The sequence below is a fragment of the Puntigrus tetrazona genome, chromosome 18 (assembly GCF_018831695.1).
Source record: "Puntigrus tetrazona isolate hp1 chromosome 18, ASM1883169v1, whole genome shotgun sequence".
Lineage (NCBI taxonomy): Eukaryota > Metazoa > Chordata > Actinopteri > Cypriniformes > Cyprinidae > Puntigrus > Puntigrus tetrazona.
Window position 1 is genome coordinate 10,781,571 of NC_056716.1, and position 17,073 is coordinate 10,798,643.

A 17,073-nucleotide genomic window follows, 5' to 3' on the forward strand; every position below is an offset into this window, starting at 1 on the left:
TTGTAATGTAATGTTCCTGTTAAAGTCCTGTTGTCCTCATTTGGTCATTTTCCTGTGTTACCTGAATAGTTCCCATTGTTATTATTAGTGTTTTATTGGTATCTAGGTGTTTTAAAGTAATCTAGTTTGTGTTCCCTATTTAAGCCTGTTTCTCAGATTCAATTACTGGTCACTTATGTTAAAGTAGTAGTTCCCCCAAAAATAAAAATTATACCATAATACTCATCCCTAAGCTATATAGGCATAAATTACTTCTTTCAGATCAATAAGTCTGTGATTTGAGTGATAATTTTTTAAAAACAGAAATATTTTTGTTCCAAAAAACATCTATCTGCTTCAGAAAACATGTGTCAACCTCCCACAGGGGAACATGGTGGGAATAAACCATGGCATACTAAGAAATGGATGCCAAGTCTTGAGGTATGAAGGAATTCCACTACAAAAACAGTAACAGACTACTTCGACCAGAGTTCACAAGGGTAACAACTGGGAAAAGTACACAGATCCAAAAGGAATGAAGCTGTAAGCCAATACTGAGTCTCCCACCAATTACCTGATGTTACCTAACACAATGGAAGACACAGGCTTAACGAAAAGATTATAAAATCTTGTAAAGGTATTGCCAGCCTTTAGCTCTGCAAATATCTGCAAGAGAGGCGCCGTGCACCAAACCCCAAAAGGAATCAACACTCAGAGTGGAATGAGCTCTAACTCCCATAGGGCATGGCTCACTTGGGCCTAAGAGAATGAGGTGCATGTTAGGAGGATTTAACCTCAAGGCCACAATAGCAGCAACGTACACCTTGAAAGTGAAGTGAAGGAGGACAGCCTCCACTCCAACTTTTCCTACAGGAAGAAAAGCACCACACTAATCGGACATCTCTGAAGGTCTTCTCTGCAAATAGACCCCACTTCAGAGGATAGGCCTGCCTCATAGAGGAGGCCCTGGCCTGTGTGATGGGGAAGGCCAGAGAGGTCCCGTCCAGAAGCCAGTTGTGCAGGTTTTACAGATCAGGACTTGGGTTTCAACATGTGCCCATCCCCTGAAAAAGAGAACTCTCCAGGAAGGGGTTGTTGCAAGAAGTATAAGGTCTGCAGTGCAGGTTTGGGTGGGCCATTATGGCACAACCATCAAAACCGGCACCTCGTCCTCCCTGATATTTCACAGGGTCTGTGCAAGGAGGCTTACTGGGGGAAAGCATATACTTGCTTAGACCCCGGGGGCCAACTGTGTGCAAGTGCATCCATGCTAAGAGGAGCCTCGGTCAGGGCATAGAACAACCGACAGTGGGAGGATCCTCGGGAAGTAAACAGGTCTATCTGGGCTTCCCCCAAATCAACTCCAAGTGAGCTGAACCACCTGGGGATGGAGGTTCCATTCTCTAAGAAGGGTAAGTTGCCATGAGAGCATGTTGGCTGCATGACTGAATGTGAATAGCCCGCAGTGACTCCAGAGAACAAGATGGCAGACGAGATGCGATATTCAACTGGAACCTACACCTCCCTGGTGGTTGATGTAAGCTACTTTTACCATGTTGTCTGTATGAACCAATACATGCTTGCCCTGAAGTAAAGGCCAAATCCGGCACACCATTTAGCAGCCCTGAGCTAAGACCAATGTTCACAAAGAACTAGGGCTGCTTGATCATGACAAAAAATCATAATTGTCAATTATTTCCATGATACTGCAATTAATTACAATTATCACAGTTTACACTGAATGATGTTTATACCATTGTTTGAAGCATCTGCATGCCATTTTTTAAAACTACACTAGGCATTGCTCCACTGATCATGTACTGGTTACTCCACTGCACACCTCAGATCACTTCCTGTTCACTCTTAACAGGATAAGATGTATCTTTACATTACGCCTAACCGGTGTTGGGGAAATTACTTTTAAAAGTAATACATTACAATATTTTGTTACTCCCTAAAAAAGTAAGTTTTATGGAAAGTAATGATTTATATTATTTTGCTTTATGCTCACGTTACTTTTTAAATATGAGTATGGCTTGATTGCTGGTTATTTTTGATAGCAAATGAAAAGCTGTTTTGTGCCAAAAAGTGTAATGAATAAACCTTAGGCTGAAGGAAGAGTAAATTCACGTCTGTACATTAGAATGCAGGAGAAGAAAGTTCAACACTCTTTAGCAATAAAAAAGAAGCACAATTGTTAGCTTATCTTTTTTTAGCATGGCTGAAAAGGACAGCAGCAGCAGAGACATATATAAAGTAATGTAAATGTAAAGTATCTAAAATTAGATACATTTGTTATTACCATATTTAATTATTGCAGATTTGTGTCATATTCTGAGCTTGCATTTCAATTAATTTTGATGAATACTATATTTTTTTTTTTTTGTGAGAAGAATTAATGCATGTTGACATTTAGTCTAGAACTACAGTAGCATGATGTAACAGCATGAACACAGCAAAGGAGACTTGTCAGTAAATTAAAGTATAGTGTTACTTTTCTAGTTACTTGATAAAAATGTATATTATTACGTAACTTGCTTTACATATAATGCCTTACTCCCAACACTGTCTGACACAGAACTGTGTACATAATTTGTATACACTGGATGCTGTCTAAAATTCCAGAAACCAACAGAAAACCAAGTAGTGTATTAGCAGACATTTTAACTTTTTAAATGTTATGTTATATGTTATATGTTATATGTTATGTTATGCTATGTTATGTTATGTTATGTTATGTTAGGCTTTTAGGATTGTGCTGCCTATTGTGTGTGTGTGGTTTGAGAGTGGTAGCGATAGTAGGGATCTGAAAACACATAGTAAGAATTGGTTATAAAAACAAAAGTGAAACAAGCAGTAGGAAAGAGGATAAATAAAAAGCAATACTTGCCAGTATCCCTGACTGGTGGAATCACAGAGTAGAGTCGATGGTCTTTCCACACTTTGGTCTGCACAGAAGGGCTGCCAGGTTATACTAACCTTTTTATACCAATTTGACAGAACTGAACACACTTTAGCAATCGCACATGATAGAGTATGAGACTAAGTGCAACTTTAGTACATCTCAACATAACAAATGAAACACTAAATATACTAATATAAAATATAAATAAATATACTATATATATATAGGTTTACACAGTATTTAGCGCAGATGTTATCTTAGATTGACACCCAAATGTGGTTGGTTATTCATAGTTTTATAGCATGTATGGTTTTTATTAGTGTGACAAATTATTTCAAAGTAGTGTAACATTTATTAATGATGCCCGTGAACCATTGGTGGTGCTGTGGATGATTATTTGTCTAGATGTGCAAGTTCCTCATGCATGCTAAACATTACATTTAAATGTTTATTTTTTGCTAGTCCATCTTTAATTGTTAACTTAGATGCCACAGTTATAGTGCAGTTATAGCAGCTTATAGTGCTCCTGCAGTGCATGCTGGGAACTGCAGAGCTACACTGCAACCAGCACTAGTGTAGACGCATAATACAAACATTGTTTCATAAAGCTTAAAGCAAGATTGCACATATTGAAATTTCACTCTGTTTCACCTATTTGAAAGGAAGCATGGAACACAAAATAACATTTTTATTGGATTATGCATGAATTTTGTTTTATTTATTAGTATTATTATTTATTTTATTTTATAGTAGTAAGCACTATTTTCTATACACCGAACTGCATTTAAGAATCAGTAAACTATAAGTAAACATTCATCCATAGATTCGCTATAGGCAGAATTCACAAACTACAAAAAGACCCAAACTACAATGCAGCTTTATCCTCCGTACCGTTCTAAAGCTTAGGTCTAAAGTCTAATGCCAGGAGAGGGGTTGGCTAGCAACATGTCTAAAGTCTTTCACCATGAAGTCACAATAGAACCACTGGGGGAAGTGAGCATGGTGTGTGTTTTCATGTCAGGCAAAAGACAGAACTGAAGACCAGGGAAGGGGGACACACTGGCCCTTAATATATGCAGAACTATTGTGTGGAGTCAATGCAGCATGCTAAAATGGGGCAAGTGAGGAGAAAGACACTGGAGAGAGAGGAGAAAGAAGACCAGGAGGGAAGCACATGCAATAATGAGGTCATGAGGATTTAAGGATATGTCTCGTGGATATCCATCTTAGCAAGTTGCTGGCATGTTTCTGTCTGTTACTTAGCTTAAAGCGCCTCCAGAAATGTTTGCAAGAGCGTTAAAACTTGTTGTTCAGCTACTGTTTTTAAAAGACTGCACGTAGTGTGGTGAGGAGGCAAATCGCTGACAACATCTTTGTCTGAGAGTGAGAACCACACTAAGTGCATTTCTGACTGCTGATTGAGTTTGGATGCGTCAAATGATAAAACCCACAAAAATACAAGCTGAAAAATCTAGACTGAGACCACAAAAGGAAAGAAGCCAGTAGAGGTAAGAGAAATATCTGTTTTTTTACCTCTTTTTGTGCTCAGATATAATGTGTATTGTTTAACCACTTTATAAAAAAATAGAAACTTGTAGATGCATTATAAAACAAATAATTTACTTAATCAGTAGTTAAAATGACTGGAGCAGGTGGACCAAAGCCACACCCAAATCTGTTATTAAAAATACAACTTAATTATAAGTATAGTATAGTTTTAAACTTGAGAATATTAATACTTAGTCTGGAACGAAACTTTTGAAGTTTTCTTAAAACAATGCCTGCCACAAAATATATATATATATATGTAATATATATATATATATATATATATATATATATATATATATATATATATATATATATATATATATGCCACCATTTACATGTTTAACAGTACATTGAACTGAAAATTTACCATTTAAAAAGGTAAAATCATTGTTTATGTATATTTATGTGTACCACTCAGACTAGGCAAACAGCGTGATGTGCACATACAGCTCACCACATCCCCTCACATGTAACCCTTTCCAGGTGTGATGCATCTTTCTATAAGAGTTCAGGTGTTTTAATGGGTGTGGAATGATGTGTGAAGGAATGAGCTCCTGGATTTTGGCCCACCAATGTGTCTTGGTGCTGTTCATTTACTGTATGCCAACAAGCCAAGCCTTTCTTCCCAACTTCTGGTCACGTGTACTAACATTGTCCTGGGATTCATACACACACCAGTACATGACAGAACAAGCTATACTGAACATCACAATGGAAACTCTGAGCAAAAGGATGGAACGTCATCGTGATGTAGATGATGAAGAGCTGGTAGGTTTCTGTGCTACTGAATATTTCCAGTTGCTGATGTGATGATTTAAAGATTTAGTGTCACTGATTTATTTGTTTCAGTATACTTGGCTTGGTCGAGGTTTTGGCATGCTGTGGGGGAGGTAGCAAGTGCTAACTCTGAAATGGATTTCTTGAGCTCCACATGTTCTGATCCAGTATACCACTTTGACTCTGAGAGAGTGGAAGGAGCCACCCAGATTCTACGAGAGTTATGGAGCCAGACGGTACTGCAGACCCAGGCTAAGGAGTACTAGGGGCCAGGCATAGCCTGGGTCAGCTTTTCCACTCGTTACAGGTTGGCTAACACATTTTATTTATTATTCTGACAACATTATATGTATTTCCTGTTGAAAAAAGCAACAAATGCAGGTTAGGTATGTTTAAAAGCATGGTATCTGGTGTGAGCTGGTTTTAAGCTGGTTCTGAGCTGGTTATAAGATTGTTGTGAGATGGTCAGGGTTGTCTGCCAATATTACTTGATTAAGAATATGATATTACAGTCACATGTTGCATTGGCCATTAGATGTTTGTAGCATTGTTGTATATTGTTAGCATTACGAAAAAACTGACTGTTGTATGCGTATGTTTGTAGGACTTTACAGTCACAGTAACTGGGTGGAGATGGGTCAGCAAGAAGTGTACCTCCACCTTCTGCACCCAGAAGAGCCGTCAGTTGCTGTAGCTTCAGGTGAGTCCCTCAAAAAGCATTTATCAATAAATCATTACCCGCTCAGTGTTCACCATAATGTGTTTATTGTTTTCAGAGGAAACCCCAACCTGTGCAGAGTGCTACAGATTTAGCTGTTACAATAATTTGCTGGAGGAAATGATTCGTCAGACAAACCACTACTGACTACTGGTTATTTCAGCACTTACCCTGTCAAACCTCAAGGTATAAGCTTCATCATGCAAGTTAAGTGAATAAATATGTCCTGGTCAATTTTCACCAGTGATGGTAATAACGGCATTACTAACGGCATTATTTTTTGTCAAGAACCAGTAATCAAACAAATTTCCCCGTTACAATGCCGTTACCGATATTGATAATAAAACATGGCGTTATTTTTCAGCCTTTTTAGAAACAATAAACGACAAACAATATCTTAAACACCACCACGAGTCTTAAGCTCAAGTCAATCATTGAGGAATCATACTGGAATCATTTTATTTAAACATTGATACATTTTTGGATTACCAAAAAAATTATTTTGCATCCTGGTAATTGGGAATGTGCTTAATTATTACAGTAGTACAATCTTAATCATTTACTTTTACTACTGTAATTGGTATTACCTTGAGTTTTGGGTGAAACATATTGGAGTGAAATATAACCTAGAAATCTTCATATTTCATGAGATTCACCTCTTTATTCGTCGTTTAAACTCTTTAGTTTAAGTTATTGTAAAGAACCATATCTTCTAAACCTATAAAAGCTAATCTGATTTATGATTCATTCTGATGATTTAGTACGCTATTGTTTTGTTATTGAAAAGGAAAGTGCAGTCATGGTGGGATTCTGGACAGCAGTCGTCACCAGGGAGCTGAGGGAGGGAATCAACAAGGACAGCACATCTCCGCTGTTCTCCCCTCATCACTACCTCCATAAAGAAGCTGCCCATCTGGCTACCACAGCAACCCTCAGAGTGCTCCAAGACCTCCGCAATGAGGTGGGGCCAAAAGCTTCCTCAGGTCAGAGGTCAATTTAAAAATCACTACTGCTTACAGTGATCTACAAAGAAAAGTGGGACTCATGATTAACTTTTAGACGCCTTTTGATGCCTTTTGTTAAAAAGGAACACACCTATAACAATTGGAAGTTATTGGGTGATGGCACTTTTAGCATAGCTTAGCATAGATCATTGAGTCCAATTTAACCAGTAGCATTTTTGACCAGAGATTCTTTTCCTATTTAAAACTTGACTCTTTTGTAGTTCTATTGTCCACTAATACTGGTGGAAAATCAAAAGTTGCATATACAATATGATTAGGAAGTTTACTCCTTTCAGTGTAATAATTAAGAGGTTTTACTGCTGTAACATGACCACAGCAGGGACAGTGTTATCACACAGCACTTGAAAACAGCCAGACCCTCTTGCCTGCACAGAGAGCGTGTCTTACAAACTGGGGACTATTTTCTCCACAGGCAATTCACGATATCACTGCGCCATGTTATGGCAGCAAACCTCCTTGATTATTAGACTGCAATGGGAGTATAATTCCTAATCATATTGGCATAGAAAATATCATTTTCAAAATCTTTTCATTTTCCGCTGTCTTAGTACATGATATAACTACAGAATAGTCAAGTTTTAAATAGGAAAATGTCAAAACTCTTTGGTGATGTTTAACCCCATGCTACTGGTCTAATTGGATTCAATGATCTATGCTAAGCTATTCTAAAAGTGCTATTGCCAGACCTAGAGATTGGCTGAAGGGATTTCAAAACAGTAAAACTCAGTTTATTATCTCTGGGAGAGAGAGAATGAGCCTATTTCCAATAATGTGGAGTGTTCCTTAATGAGTGCATTAAAGGATAGCACGTCTGTGAATTTTTACCTTCCTGTTTACAGTTTTGTTGAAAAACTATTTGGAAAAGCTTTTTCCATGGTTTGCTAATTCAGTAAATTAAACCGTTTTTTTCCAATGTCTGTGGAAACCTGTAGGCTCTTTAGTGTCCAGCAGCCCCCAACACTGGTCTTTGTCATGGACACAACTGGCAGCATGTTTGAGGAGATCACAGCAGCCCGACTCAGAGCCCTCTCCATAATACAGGCACGAGAAAAGAGTCAACGCACTCAGTCTGCCTGGCACCTTCATTCTAGTGCTTTTCATGACCCTGGTTAGAATGATATGCTTCTAACAGCAGAATTAGTTGCATTTGGATGTTTACACAGTTCTACCCTAAGCACACTGATGATATCTCAGGTTTTGGGCCAGTGAAGGAAACAGATGACCCTCATCAGTTCATGCAGTACATGGAGGATCTGACGGCTCTTGGAGGTGGGGATGAACCAGAGATGTGTCTCTCTGCCCTTCAGGTAAGCATAACACATTCTCAAACATTGAACAAAGTTAAAAATTATAACAGACTTGCTATGGATAAAAACAGGGAAACCCCTGTATTTGTGGACAACTAATAAAAGTCTTGGAGGTGAGCAACCTCCAATGTGTAGAACTGTTCCAATTCAAGGGCTGCATCCTCAGAATACAAACAGCTTTAAAGAGTTTTAGTTGTCTGATGTCAGTATCCATGGAATTAACACCTCATACATAAATTTAACTTTTGGTCTACCGTTTAGAGAAACAATGTTCAATTTCTCATATGTAATTTGACATTCATTGTGCAATTCAAATTTTCATACCATTTGTTGTTGCTCACAAACTTCTCCAAAGAAGACTCCTCACGATATTGTATCCACGGCCAAAACATTCCCACCTTATACCCCTGGTGTCTTTACCCCTATTTGGTTAAAGTAAAAGTTCTCACTCTGCTATATCCAGCTCAGTGTAAAGTAATATGCTAAAACAGTGGAACCGAAAACCTTAACACAGGGAATGTAACACTCAGATTTTAAAGTGACAGGTGAATCAATCTGTCCCTAGTTCTTTCCCTTCATTAACATATATAGCAGAGCTGGACTGGTACCTATTGAACATGTTTTCAAAATGTTAGTTTAAAGTGTAGTGATCATTGGAAATGCAGCACGTGCGCCCAAAAGCCACTTCCTCTTCTTCTCTGCAGTCATGTCTCTGCTTCTCTTGCACTTGTTGAGCAGACTCCCAATCTATTTGCTACCATTTGTCAAGACGGCTTTTCCAGAACTGTCTGGTCACATTTAAAATTTGAACACTCAAAGCATTTAATCTTGGTGATTCACAACCACAGTTGTTTTATGCAATCAGCTCTTTGTTGGATTTTTAACTATCACTTTCAATGTCTCTAGATTTCATAAACCTCATCGGTTTAACAACAGCAGTTCCACATTCTATTTTAATCTCTTTTTTACAAAGTAAGAGCAAACAGTTTCTTGAGTGCAAAACAAAGAAAACGGCTCTTCTGACATACAATATGGTGTATAACAACAAATAACAACAAATTATCTGCCTTGCATATTTTACTAGAAAATAATATTACTGTGAGATGTCTATTATATATCTGTTCAAATGAAAATGTACATTTCATTTGGTCACCTAATTCTGTTCTCCAAAATTTTGTCCATGACTACGATTTTCATAATTCTTATATAATTCTACAGGTGCATATTCTAATCCTGTTCCCATTTCAGAATTTATTAAATAATTTATTAAATATTTGAATAATTTTACAAAAGTAAAAGATCTATAAATCTTAGGATATCAGTATTGACCTTGTTTAACTCTTTAAAAACTGAAATAATAAAAAGTGCATACATCTTCTCAGATCCTGATGTTACATTTACATTTACATTTAGTCATTTAGTCATTAATTGGTAATGAGAAGCAATTCATATCAACAAAATAAGCACATAAGCAAAAAGTTACTGATAAGCACTCTTTCATGTCAAAGGCAGATTTTATAAATATGAGCGTTGGTGTGGATTTAAGCATTTGCACATTCTCACGATCAAATCTGTGTGTATGCACGCTTTATAAATGAAGCCTCCAGTGTTTTACAAATCGTACATGTAAATGAAGTTAAAATGCCCTTTACAGAAAAAGGTAAAACAATGATGTCAGATTTTTTTGTATTTTGCCTACCTCTACCTTTTTGAAGCAAAGTACGAAGGAATAATTATGTATATTAACAAAAGTATATAAGTATATCCTTTTTTTTTTTAAACGACCAATCACTTTACTAAATTGCACCCTTATTCTTTGGCTGGAAGCCCTTTGAAGCTGCATTGAAACTGGAGTTTGACCTTCAGCCCGTTGATCCTAATTGAAGACCATTATAAGAAGAAAAGCTAAATATAGGTTTTATTCAAGCAAAGAGCATGTTGCAATATGAATATGATTAATAATGGTATACCTCTCCCAAAATATGGTGATGACTTTCCATCAAAAAGCTGCTTTATTTATCTACCCAAATTTACTGGCGAATATAAGATCTATACACTATCACTGATTATACACAGAATCACAGCTACCTATCGCCTAATCAGGTCTCACAGAAACTGAGCCTAGAAAATATAATAAACACTACACAGCACTACATTTACTTAAAGTAATTTGTCCTAAATGTTATGGTCCAGTGGTACTTTACTTAGGACACATTTGTAACACTTTAGCTTAGCATGAAACACGATGGATTGTAAATTGTACCAATAACAGTGGTGTACATTCTAAATGTGTCTCTATCTGTGTCTCTTATGTGTGTGAATGTGTCTGTGGGTCAGTTGGTTCCTAACCCATAGCCCTCCGCTGTCAGAGAGATATTTAGATTTCACAGACGCTTCTCTCTAAAGACCATCATCTGCAAAATGCAGTCCAGGCTCTCATACTGGAGAAGCAAATAAAGGTAAACGCACAAACACACATTGTTTAAAACATTCAATAATTAGGGTATTATGTTGGTAGCTTAGCATATCAAAACTCTACTGACTCTCCTGGGCAGAGAGCCAAAATGTATTGCATATTCCAGATTCCATATTCACTTACGATGTTGCATTTTAGCTGTGATGCTACCTCAGAAAGCTGTTGCCTACAGTATGTAGGCAAGGTAACTTAAGTTTTTGGAACAGAGGCATTGTTTTCTACGCATCTAATCTTGGTACGCTGCTAGGTGAACTTTTTACTCACTGAAGATCTAGCATACCAGAGGAAGCGTAAAAGGGATGAGAAAAAGGAAAAGAAGAGAATCTTTATCTCCTGATAGATTTTCTCTGTATTCCTCACTTTCTTCTTTGTCTGGAGGAATGACTATCTTCACTACAAAAACAGACATTCAACAAGTATCAACCATTGTAGAAGACACCACCACCTCAAGCAAGGTAGAGCCAACTGGAAACACAACCTGTTTTAAGAATTAAAGGATTAGTCAACTTTCACAATAGAAATGTACTGATAATGAACTCACTCAAAAGATGTTCAGAACTTTTTCAGTTTAAATGAAATTAATTAATTTTTTGAGGACAATGATTACGTAATGAGTGAGGTCCAGTTAGTGCAAGATGAGCCTATGTGGTTAAAAATTATATATTTTATTCAAATTTAAAAATTAATTTACTAAACGTTTTACTAGTTAAGACATTTATTCCTGGCCTGGGATCATGTAGAGCCTTTGAAGCTAAATTGAAATTGCAATTTGGATCTTTCAACCCTTTGATTTACATTGAAATCCAACATATGGAGAAAAATCCAGAACGTTATCCTCAAAAATGTTAATTTCTGTTTTATCTTGAAGAATGAAAGGTGATGAACATCTTGAATGACATTGTGATGAGTAAACTACCGGGAAATTTTTATCTGGAACTAAACGAATCATTTAATTACAGTCAGAATTTAATACAGGATTCTGAATTACCATGCTTTTATTTTTTTAAATAGGTAACTCTGCTTCATGCAGAAAGTGAATCAAATTCATCAAATCCTTTCAGAGTGGACAAAGCTGTGACAAAAGTTATGCTGCACATCACTGGTCAGCTGACACATTGTGAGCTTGTCAGTCCCTCAGGTACTTACAAAGATCTTTTACTGTAGCTAAACAGTCCCTCTCCACCTACCTAAGCACAACAAAGTCGGCTTTCTTCTCACCACTAGTTCTTTGATGTCTGTTTGGTACTTGACTTCAATAACCATATAAAAGTCCAAATCTTCATATACTTTGGTGGAATGATCTGAACTCCAAACAGTAAATTTCTAGCGCCATAAAAGAGAAAATATCCCTTTAAATGCTTGACTCACAACTGTTAATGCACACTTTATTCTTGTCTCTGCTTTCACTTTTATAATCTATCAGTGTATATCTCTATACCTTTTTGAATCACTGTACATTGTAGAGTTCTCATTTTTCCTAATATTTATTTCTCAGTAAGTTCAACAGAACTCTTCCTGGTACTGACGGTCCCTCAGCAGTGCTAAACTCATATGTGACGGTCTAAATAGAATAAAGCCTGCTGCCTACACACAGATAGGTATATGGCAACTTAGAGTCAAAACCATTGAATAATGACATTCAATCGTGCTGGGTAAATAATATGCACGTGAAATCACCCAAATCTTAATATGATGCAGTTAGTAATAAAAATGTTACAGTCGTATTGTGCTTAACCTTCTTCTAGGTGATAGCAGCTTGGACTTCCTATGTTATTTTGGTAAGAGAATCTAATGAGACACATCCAGGACTGAGAAAGAATGGAAGGGCAGTCCTATGGCAGGTCTTTTCTTTGTTGTCTTGAGACATTTGTGTAATGCTAAACATTAGTTTAAAGTATTTTTCACTGTTGTTAAGGATCTATTCGCATCTTTTCCTGACTGTGTTATTTTACTACCACATTTCTTCATAGGAGTTCCAGTGTTTTTAGTGGTTGCTGTGACAGGCATATCACCCAATGAGGAGGCCCTCATTCAGTCACATGACCCTGTTGGGGCCTAATGGGGAGAGCCTACAGTAGTATGGCTAAACTCTACATCTTCTCATTGGTCTGAAGAGGAGCTAGTGGGGTACATGGACTCAGTTCCCAGGATGCCATTCAGCATCGATTGTCTGAAAGGATAAAAGAGGCAACTTGCTCCTCGAAAGAGTTTCCACTGAGATGATTCAACCGACACATGTGCAGATACAGGTACGAATGGAATAAATTCAAAAATAATGTGCTGGCAAATCATAAAACATTCAATGAAAGTGCCCTTCTTCCTAGGTGCATTCAGCTCCACAGCTTCTCCCAGGTCACAGCTCGACTGTGTTGTTTGAGATAATCAATCCATGGTCCCAATCGTCATTTTAGTCTTTCAGCAAAAGATGACCATGGGTATCTATCCCACCCAGACCAACAAAGGTGAGAACGAGCAAAGGAAAGTTTTTCAAATGACACAAATACAACAGTATTTACTAACTGTATATAAAAACACATCTACCTAATGACTGAATGTTTAGAATCAGTTTGGTTGAAGATTTATATACTTTTATATTTCAGCAATACAGGTTATACATGTCATTATTCCATTTTAGGCTAGTTTATAAGTGCAATGGGCTCTGAGAAGCGGGAGGTTGAATTAAGGACCCTCATACTGCTCAGGCAGGACAGCCATCACCCTGACTCTCACTGTTCAGGCAGAAGACTTACTACAGAATTATGCTGTGGTACATTTGGCAGTCATACCTCAAAGTAAGAACCATCATTTATGTGTGTGTTTGTGTGTGTGTGTGTGTGTGTGTGTGTGTATGTGTATAAAAGCACTAAACAGATTGAGAACAGATACAGGCTGATCCCAAACCAGAGGCCTTCATTTAATAAAAAGAGTGTGCATGCACTTAAATCCACAGCAATGCTTGTACCTAAAAAAACGTTGTTGAGTTAAAAATTTTTGTATGTAATGCTCATTCTATAAATCGTACACATACGCATATCAGGGAAATAATCACAAGATCAAATTTAGGAATTTTTATAAATGAGCCCCCTATAATCGGTGGACACTGTTTTGTTAGGTGTGTCTCAATTTACTGCCTCATATGTGAATTCTGAATGTTTAAATGTGACCATGTAACAATTTCAGGGAACCCGACAAAAACCTCCAACATGTTCTTCCGTGCATGTGGAGTCCTCCTGTCCCTCTTTGTGCTCTCATAGAGCAGCTGGAAAGTCTCACTTTAGCAAAAGACAGAGGTCACTCTGGACTGGCATCCAGCAGCTGGCAAGGTTGGAGAAGGCACTTTATTCTGTCAGAGATGTCTGTGCAGAGACGTCCAGAACATTTCCACAGCTTCATGAAGAGACCCCGGGAGAGTCCATCTTCCATTGCTACAACCACAAAAAAGACACTCCAGAACAGCACTTTGGAGACAGAATCCAAAACAAAGACTGGATGGAGTCTGGTTATTGAAGGGGATCATCAGTCCAAACATCAGTGTGAATGGACTAGGGGAAACCTGTAAAGATGCATTATTCCTCCAGGCTGCTTTGTGCCTTCATGCAGAGATAAGAAAAGTGTGGGATAGAGCAGGAAAATATGAGGTGATTGTCCTCTCAAAGCCAGGCAGGAAAAGGGGCATTACAAGAAAAGGAGCAGGGGCACATAGTGAGGAATCTGCTTCATGGCTAGATTTCATGTTGTAAAAGCCACTTAACACTGATCTTTCTCATGAAAATAAATTTAATTTGTTGAGCGGCTCTTTTGTGCAGCTCTGTGTGGACACATATCACTAGCTCTTTGGTATCTAGCATGCTTAGGGTGGGGATAGTTCCCCTCAAAAATTACTCACCCCCATTTTGTTACCTAAACCTGTAAGACCTTTGTTTTTATCAAAAGTACTCTTTTGTGTTCTGAGATACTAAAGGTCTTATAGATTTGGAATGACATTAAGCAGAATAATTCATGAAATAACTTTTCATTTTTTGGAGTGTATATTTGGGTACTATTTCTTTAAATACTAATTACACAGAAAAACAATAAATGTTACTCAGGGATAGTATATTCTGTGTTTAGGTCTTCCTTGATATTTGTATTATTATGTCCCAGGATTTTTGTACAAAACAATAACTTACAAGTGAATGTAATATAATGATTTCAAAAGTTGTCACAATAAGGTTTTCCAAGATACTAAAAAATAGCCTATTATTTAAACACATCTTAAGAATCCAAAAGTAAGAAGCAGTTAGAATGCCATTATAATCTCCAAGCAATAAAAAAATTACATGTATGGGCTTGTGTTTTATATTCATTGCAACAAACAATGTAGGTGAATGAATCTGTTTCTTGAAAAGAGTGGAGTGATCAATGAATTTAACCGTCCATTCATATGGACTCCTGTGTCCCAATATGTATATTTTACTATCCACCTCTCCTTAAATAGTATTCAAAATAGCAAGAGACATACCTACTGGCAAAGTTTTGTTGTCATTTACTTATCCATGACAGACCTAAATAGCTAAAAAATACATTTTGTAAAAAAATTGTTATTTATCAATATTTCCTATAATTCTCTTAATTTCAGTGGCCCCAGAAGAATTATAATATGTTTATGTACGCAGGACCATTAAACCAGTAGCATCCTAGCTTCAAAATATGCCTGACCAGCATATGCAGTTTTCTTCAACATTTTTTTATCCAAAGCAACTTTTTGGGGACAGGTGTTGTTCGAAAGTACCAAGCTTAGAGAGGAAGTAATAAAAGAGAGTGACAAGGTTTTTTATTATTGTTATTTTCTTAAATTTAGGATGAAGTCAATTAGTGTAAATGATCGAGAAGTTAACGATTCTGGTTGGGGTTTGAAGATCATTCCACCATGGGTGGAACCGCTTGAACCTGATTTTACTTAGCATCTTAGGCCCAGCACTAGTGCGACAGCAGAGGAATTTCCCTGATTTTCTGAGTTCAGCGTGTTCCTGGATCAACATCTGCGTTGACCCTGGAACAACATTTTGATTAGCCAATCAGATTTGGAAGAACCATTTTATAGTTTTTTGTGGTTGTTTAGGTTGATAATCAGTGATTGGGACTACATCGATGTCATTCATCATTCATCATTTCCTCTGGATTTTAGGCATTACTCTTGGGCGTGGTTAGGTTGGTTTTGGATCTTTGGTTTAAAATGTTGTTCAGGGTCAACAAAAATATGCTGACCAAAGAAACACACATTTCACAGCAATATCAGGACATGCAAGTGCGACACTGTCCCTGGATCCAAAATCTCTGGAGTTATGATTGTGATTAGCTAATCAGGTTTGAAGAAGCAATTTAGTTTTAGTTTGCCTTGAAGTTTAGTGCTTGTACAGCAGTGTCATTTTAAATCTGATTTTAGGGATTAAACATGTGTTCAAGTTTAGGTTTAGTGTGCGAGATATGGTCAGCAAAATATGTTTTGTAACACATTGAACGGCGAAATCAGGACATGCAGGACCATGGTGTCACTCTCGCTAGCACTTCTCCGAACTTCTGAGTTGGAAGTAGTCGAGGTGTTACAAAAGCCTATGATAAAGGTTGTTTTATAGTAATAAGCACATCTATGTCTTGAACTCTGATCACAGCCTCAGTGCAAGGAGATAAATAGAGGCATAACACGGGCTTGTCGTGAGACTGGGGCTTTTGCATTATTTTACTGATTTTGCCTACCTGTCTTTTTCTGTTTCTTAAATAATAACTTTATCTGTAAATGTGGTTGTGGTTCGTACTAGTGAGGATCTGTCAATGAATGGCTTGAAACATTTGTATAAACTAATGTTAACCAGAGAGAACTAAGCAGAAAGCAATACATCAACCAATTACTACATTTATTGCAGTTTGGACATCAATGTGAAACCTGTGTGGAATGGATAGAACGCATGACAAACAGAGGAGCGAGGGTACTGGGGTGCAAAGTGAGTTTCTTCCCATGTGGCAGGAATGCATTGACTGTAGTCTGAGGTTTCTTACCTCTGTTACAAGTGCAAAGAGGAGGTAGGAAAACTAGCCACCTAAATACACAATATACACTTACTTCCCTTAGCATTGTGCCAGGATACTTAAAAATATGCTTTTGTGCTGGTGTGTTCTCAGGGGCGTTCCTGATCCCCTACCTGGTGTTTGTATTACCTGTGGGTGCCTCTGTTCCTGCTGGAGACGGCCATGGGACAGTACACAGGAAGGGGCATTACTTGTTGGCGCTGCCTGGTCCATTAGCTGATGGTTAGTCAAGTGAGGGCATCTCTTTATAAAATCTCTCTCAAATCTGA

The 17,073-nt window shown here is 37.5% G+C and overlaps 2 pseudogenes; both read left to right on the plus strand.

Annotated features, from left to right (window-relative positions):
• LOC122363034 overlaps nucleotides 1-17,073 on the plus strand; it is a 76,511-nt pseudogene that overhangs the window by 30,178 nt on the left and 29,260 nt on the right.
• On the plus strand, nucleotides 4,268-14,245 carry LOC122362738 (annotated as a pseudogene).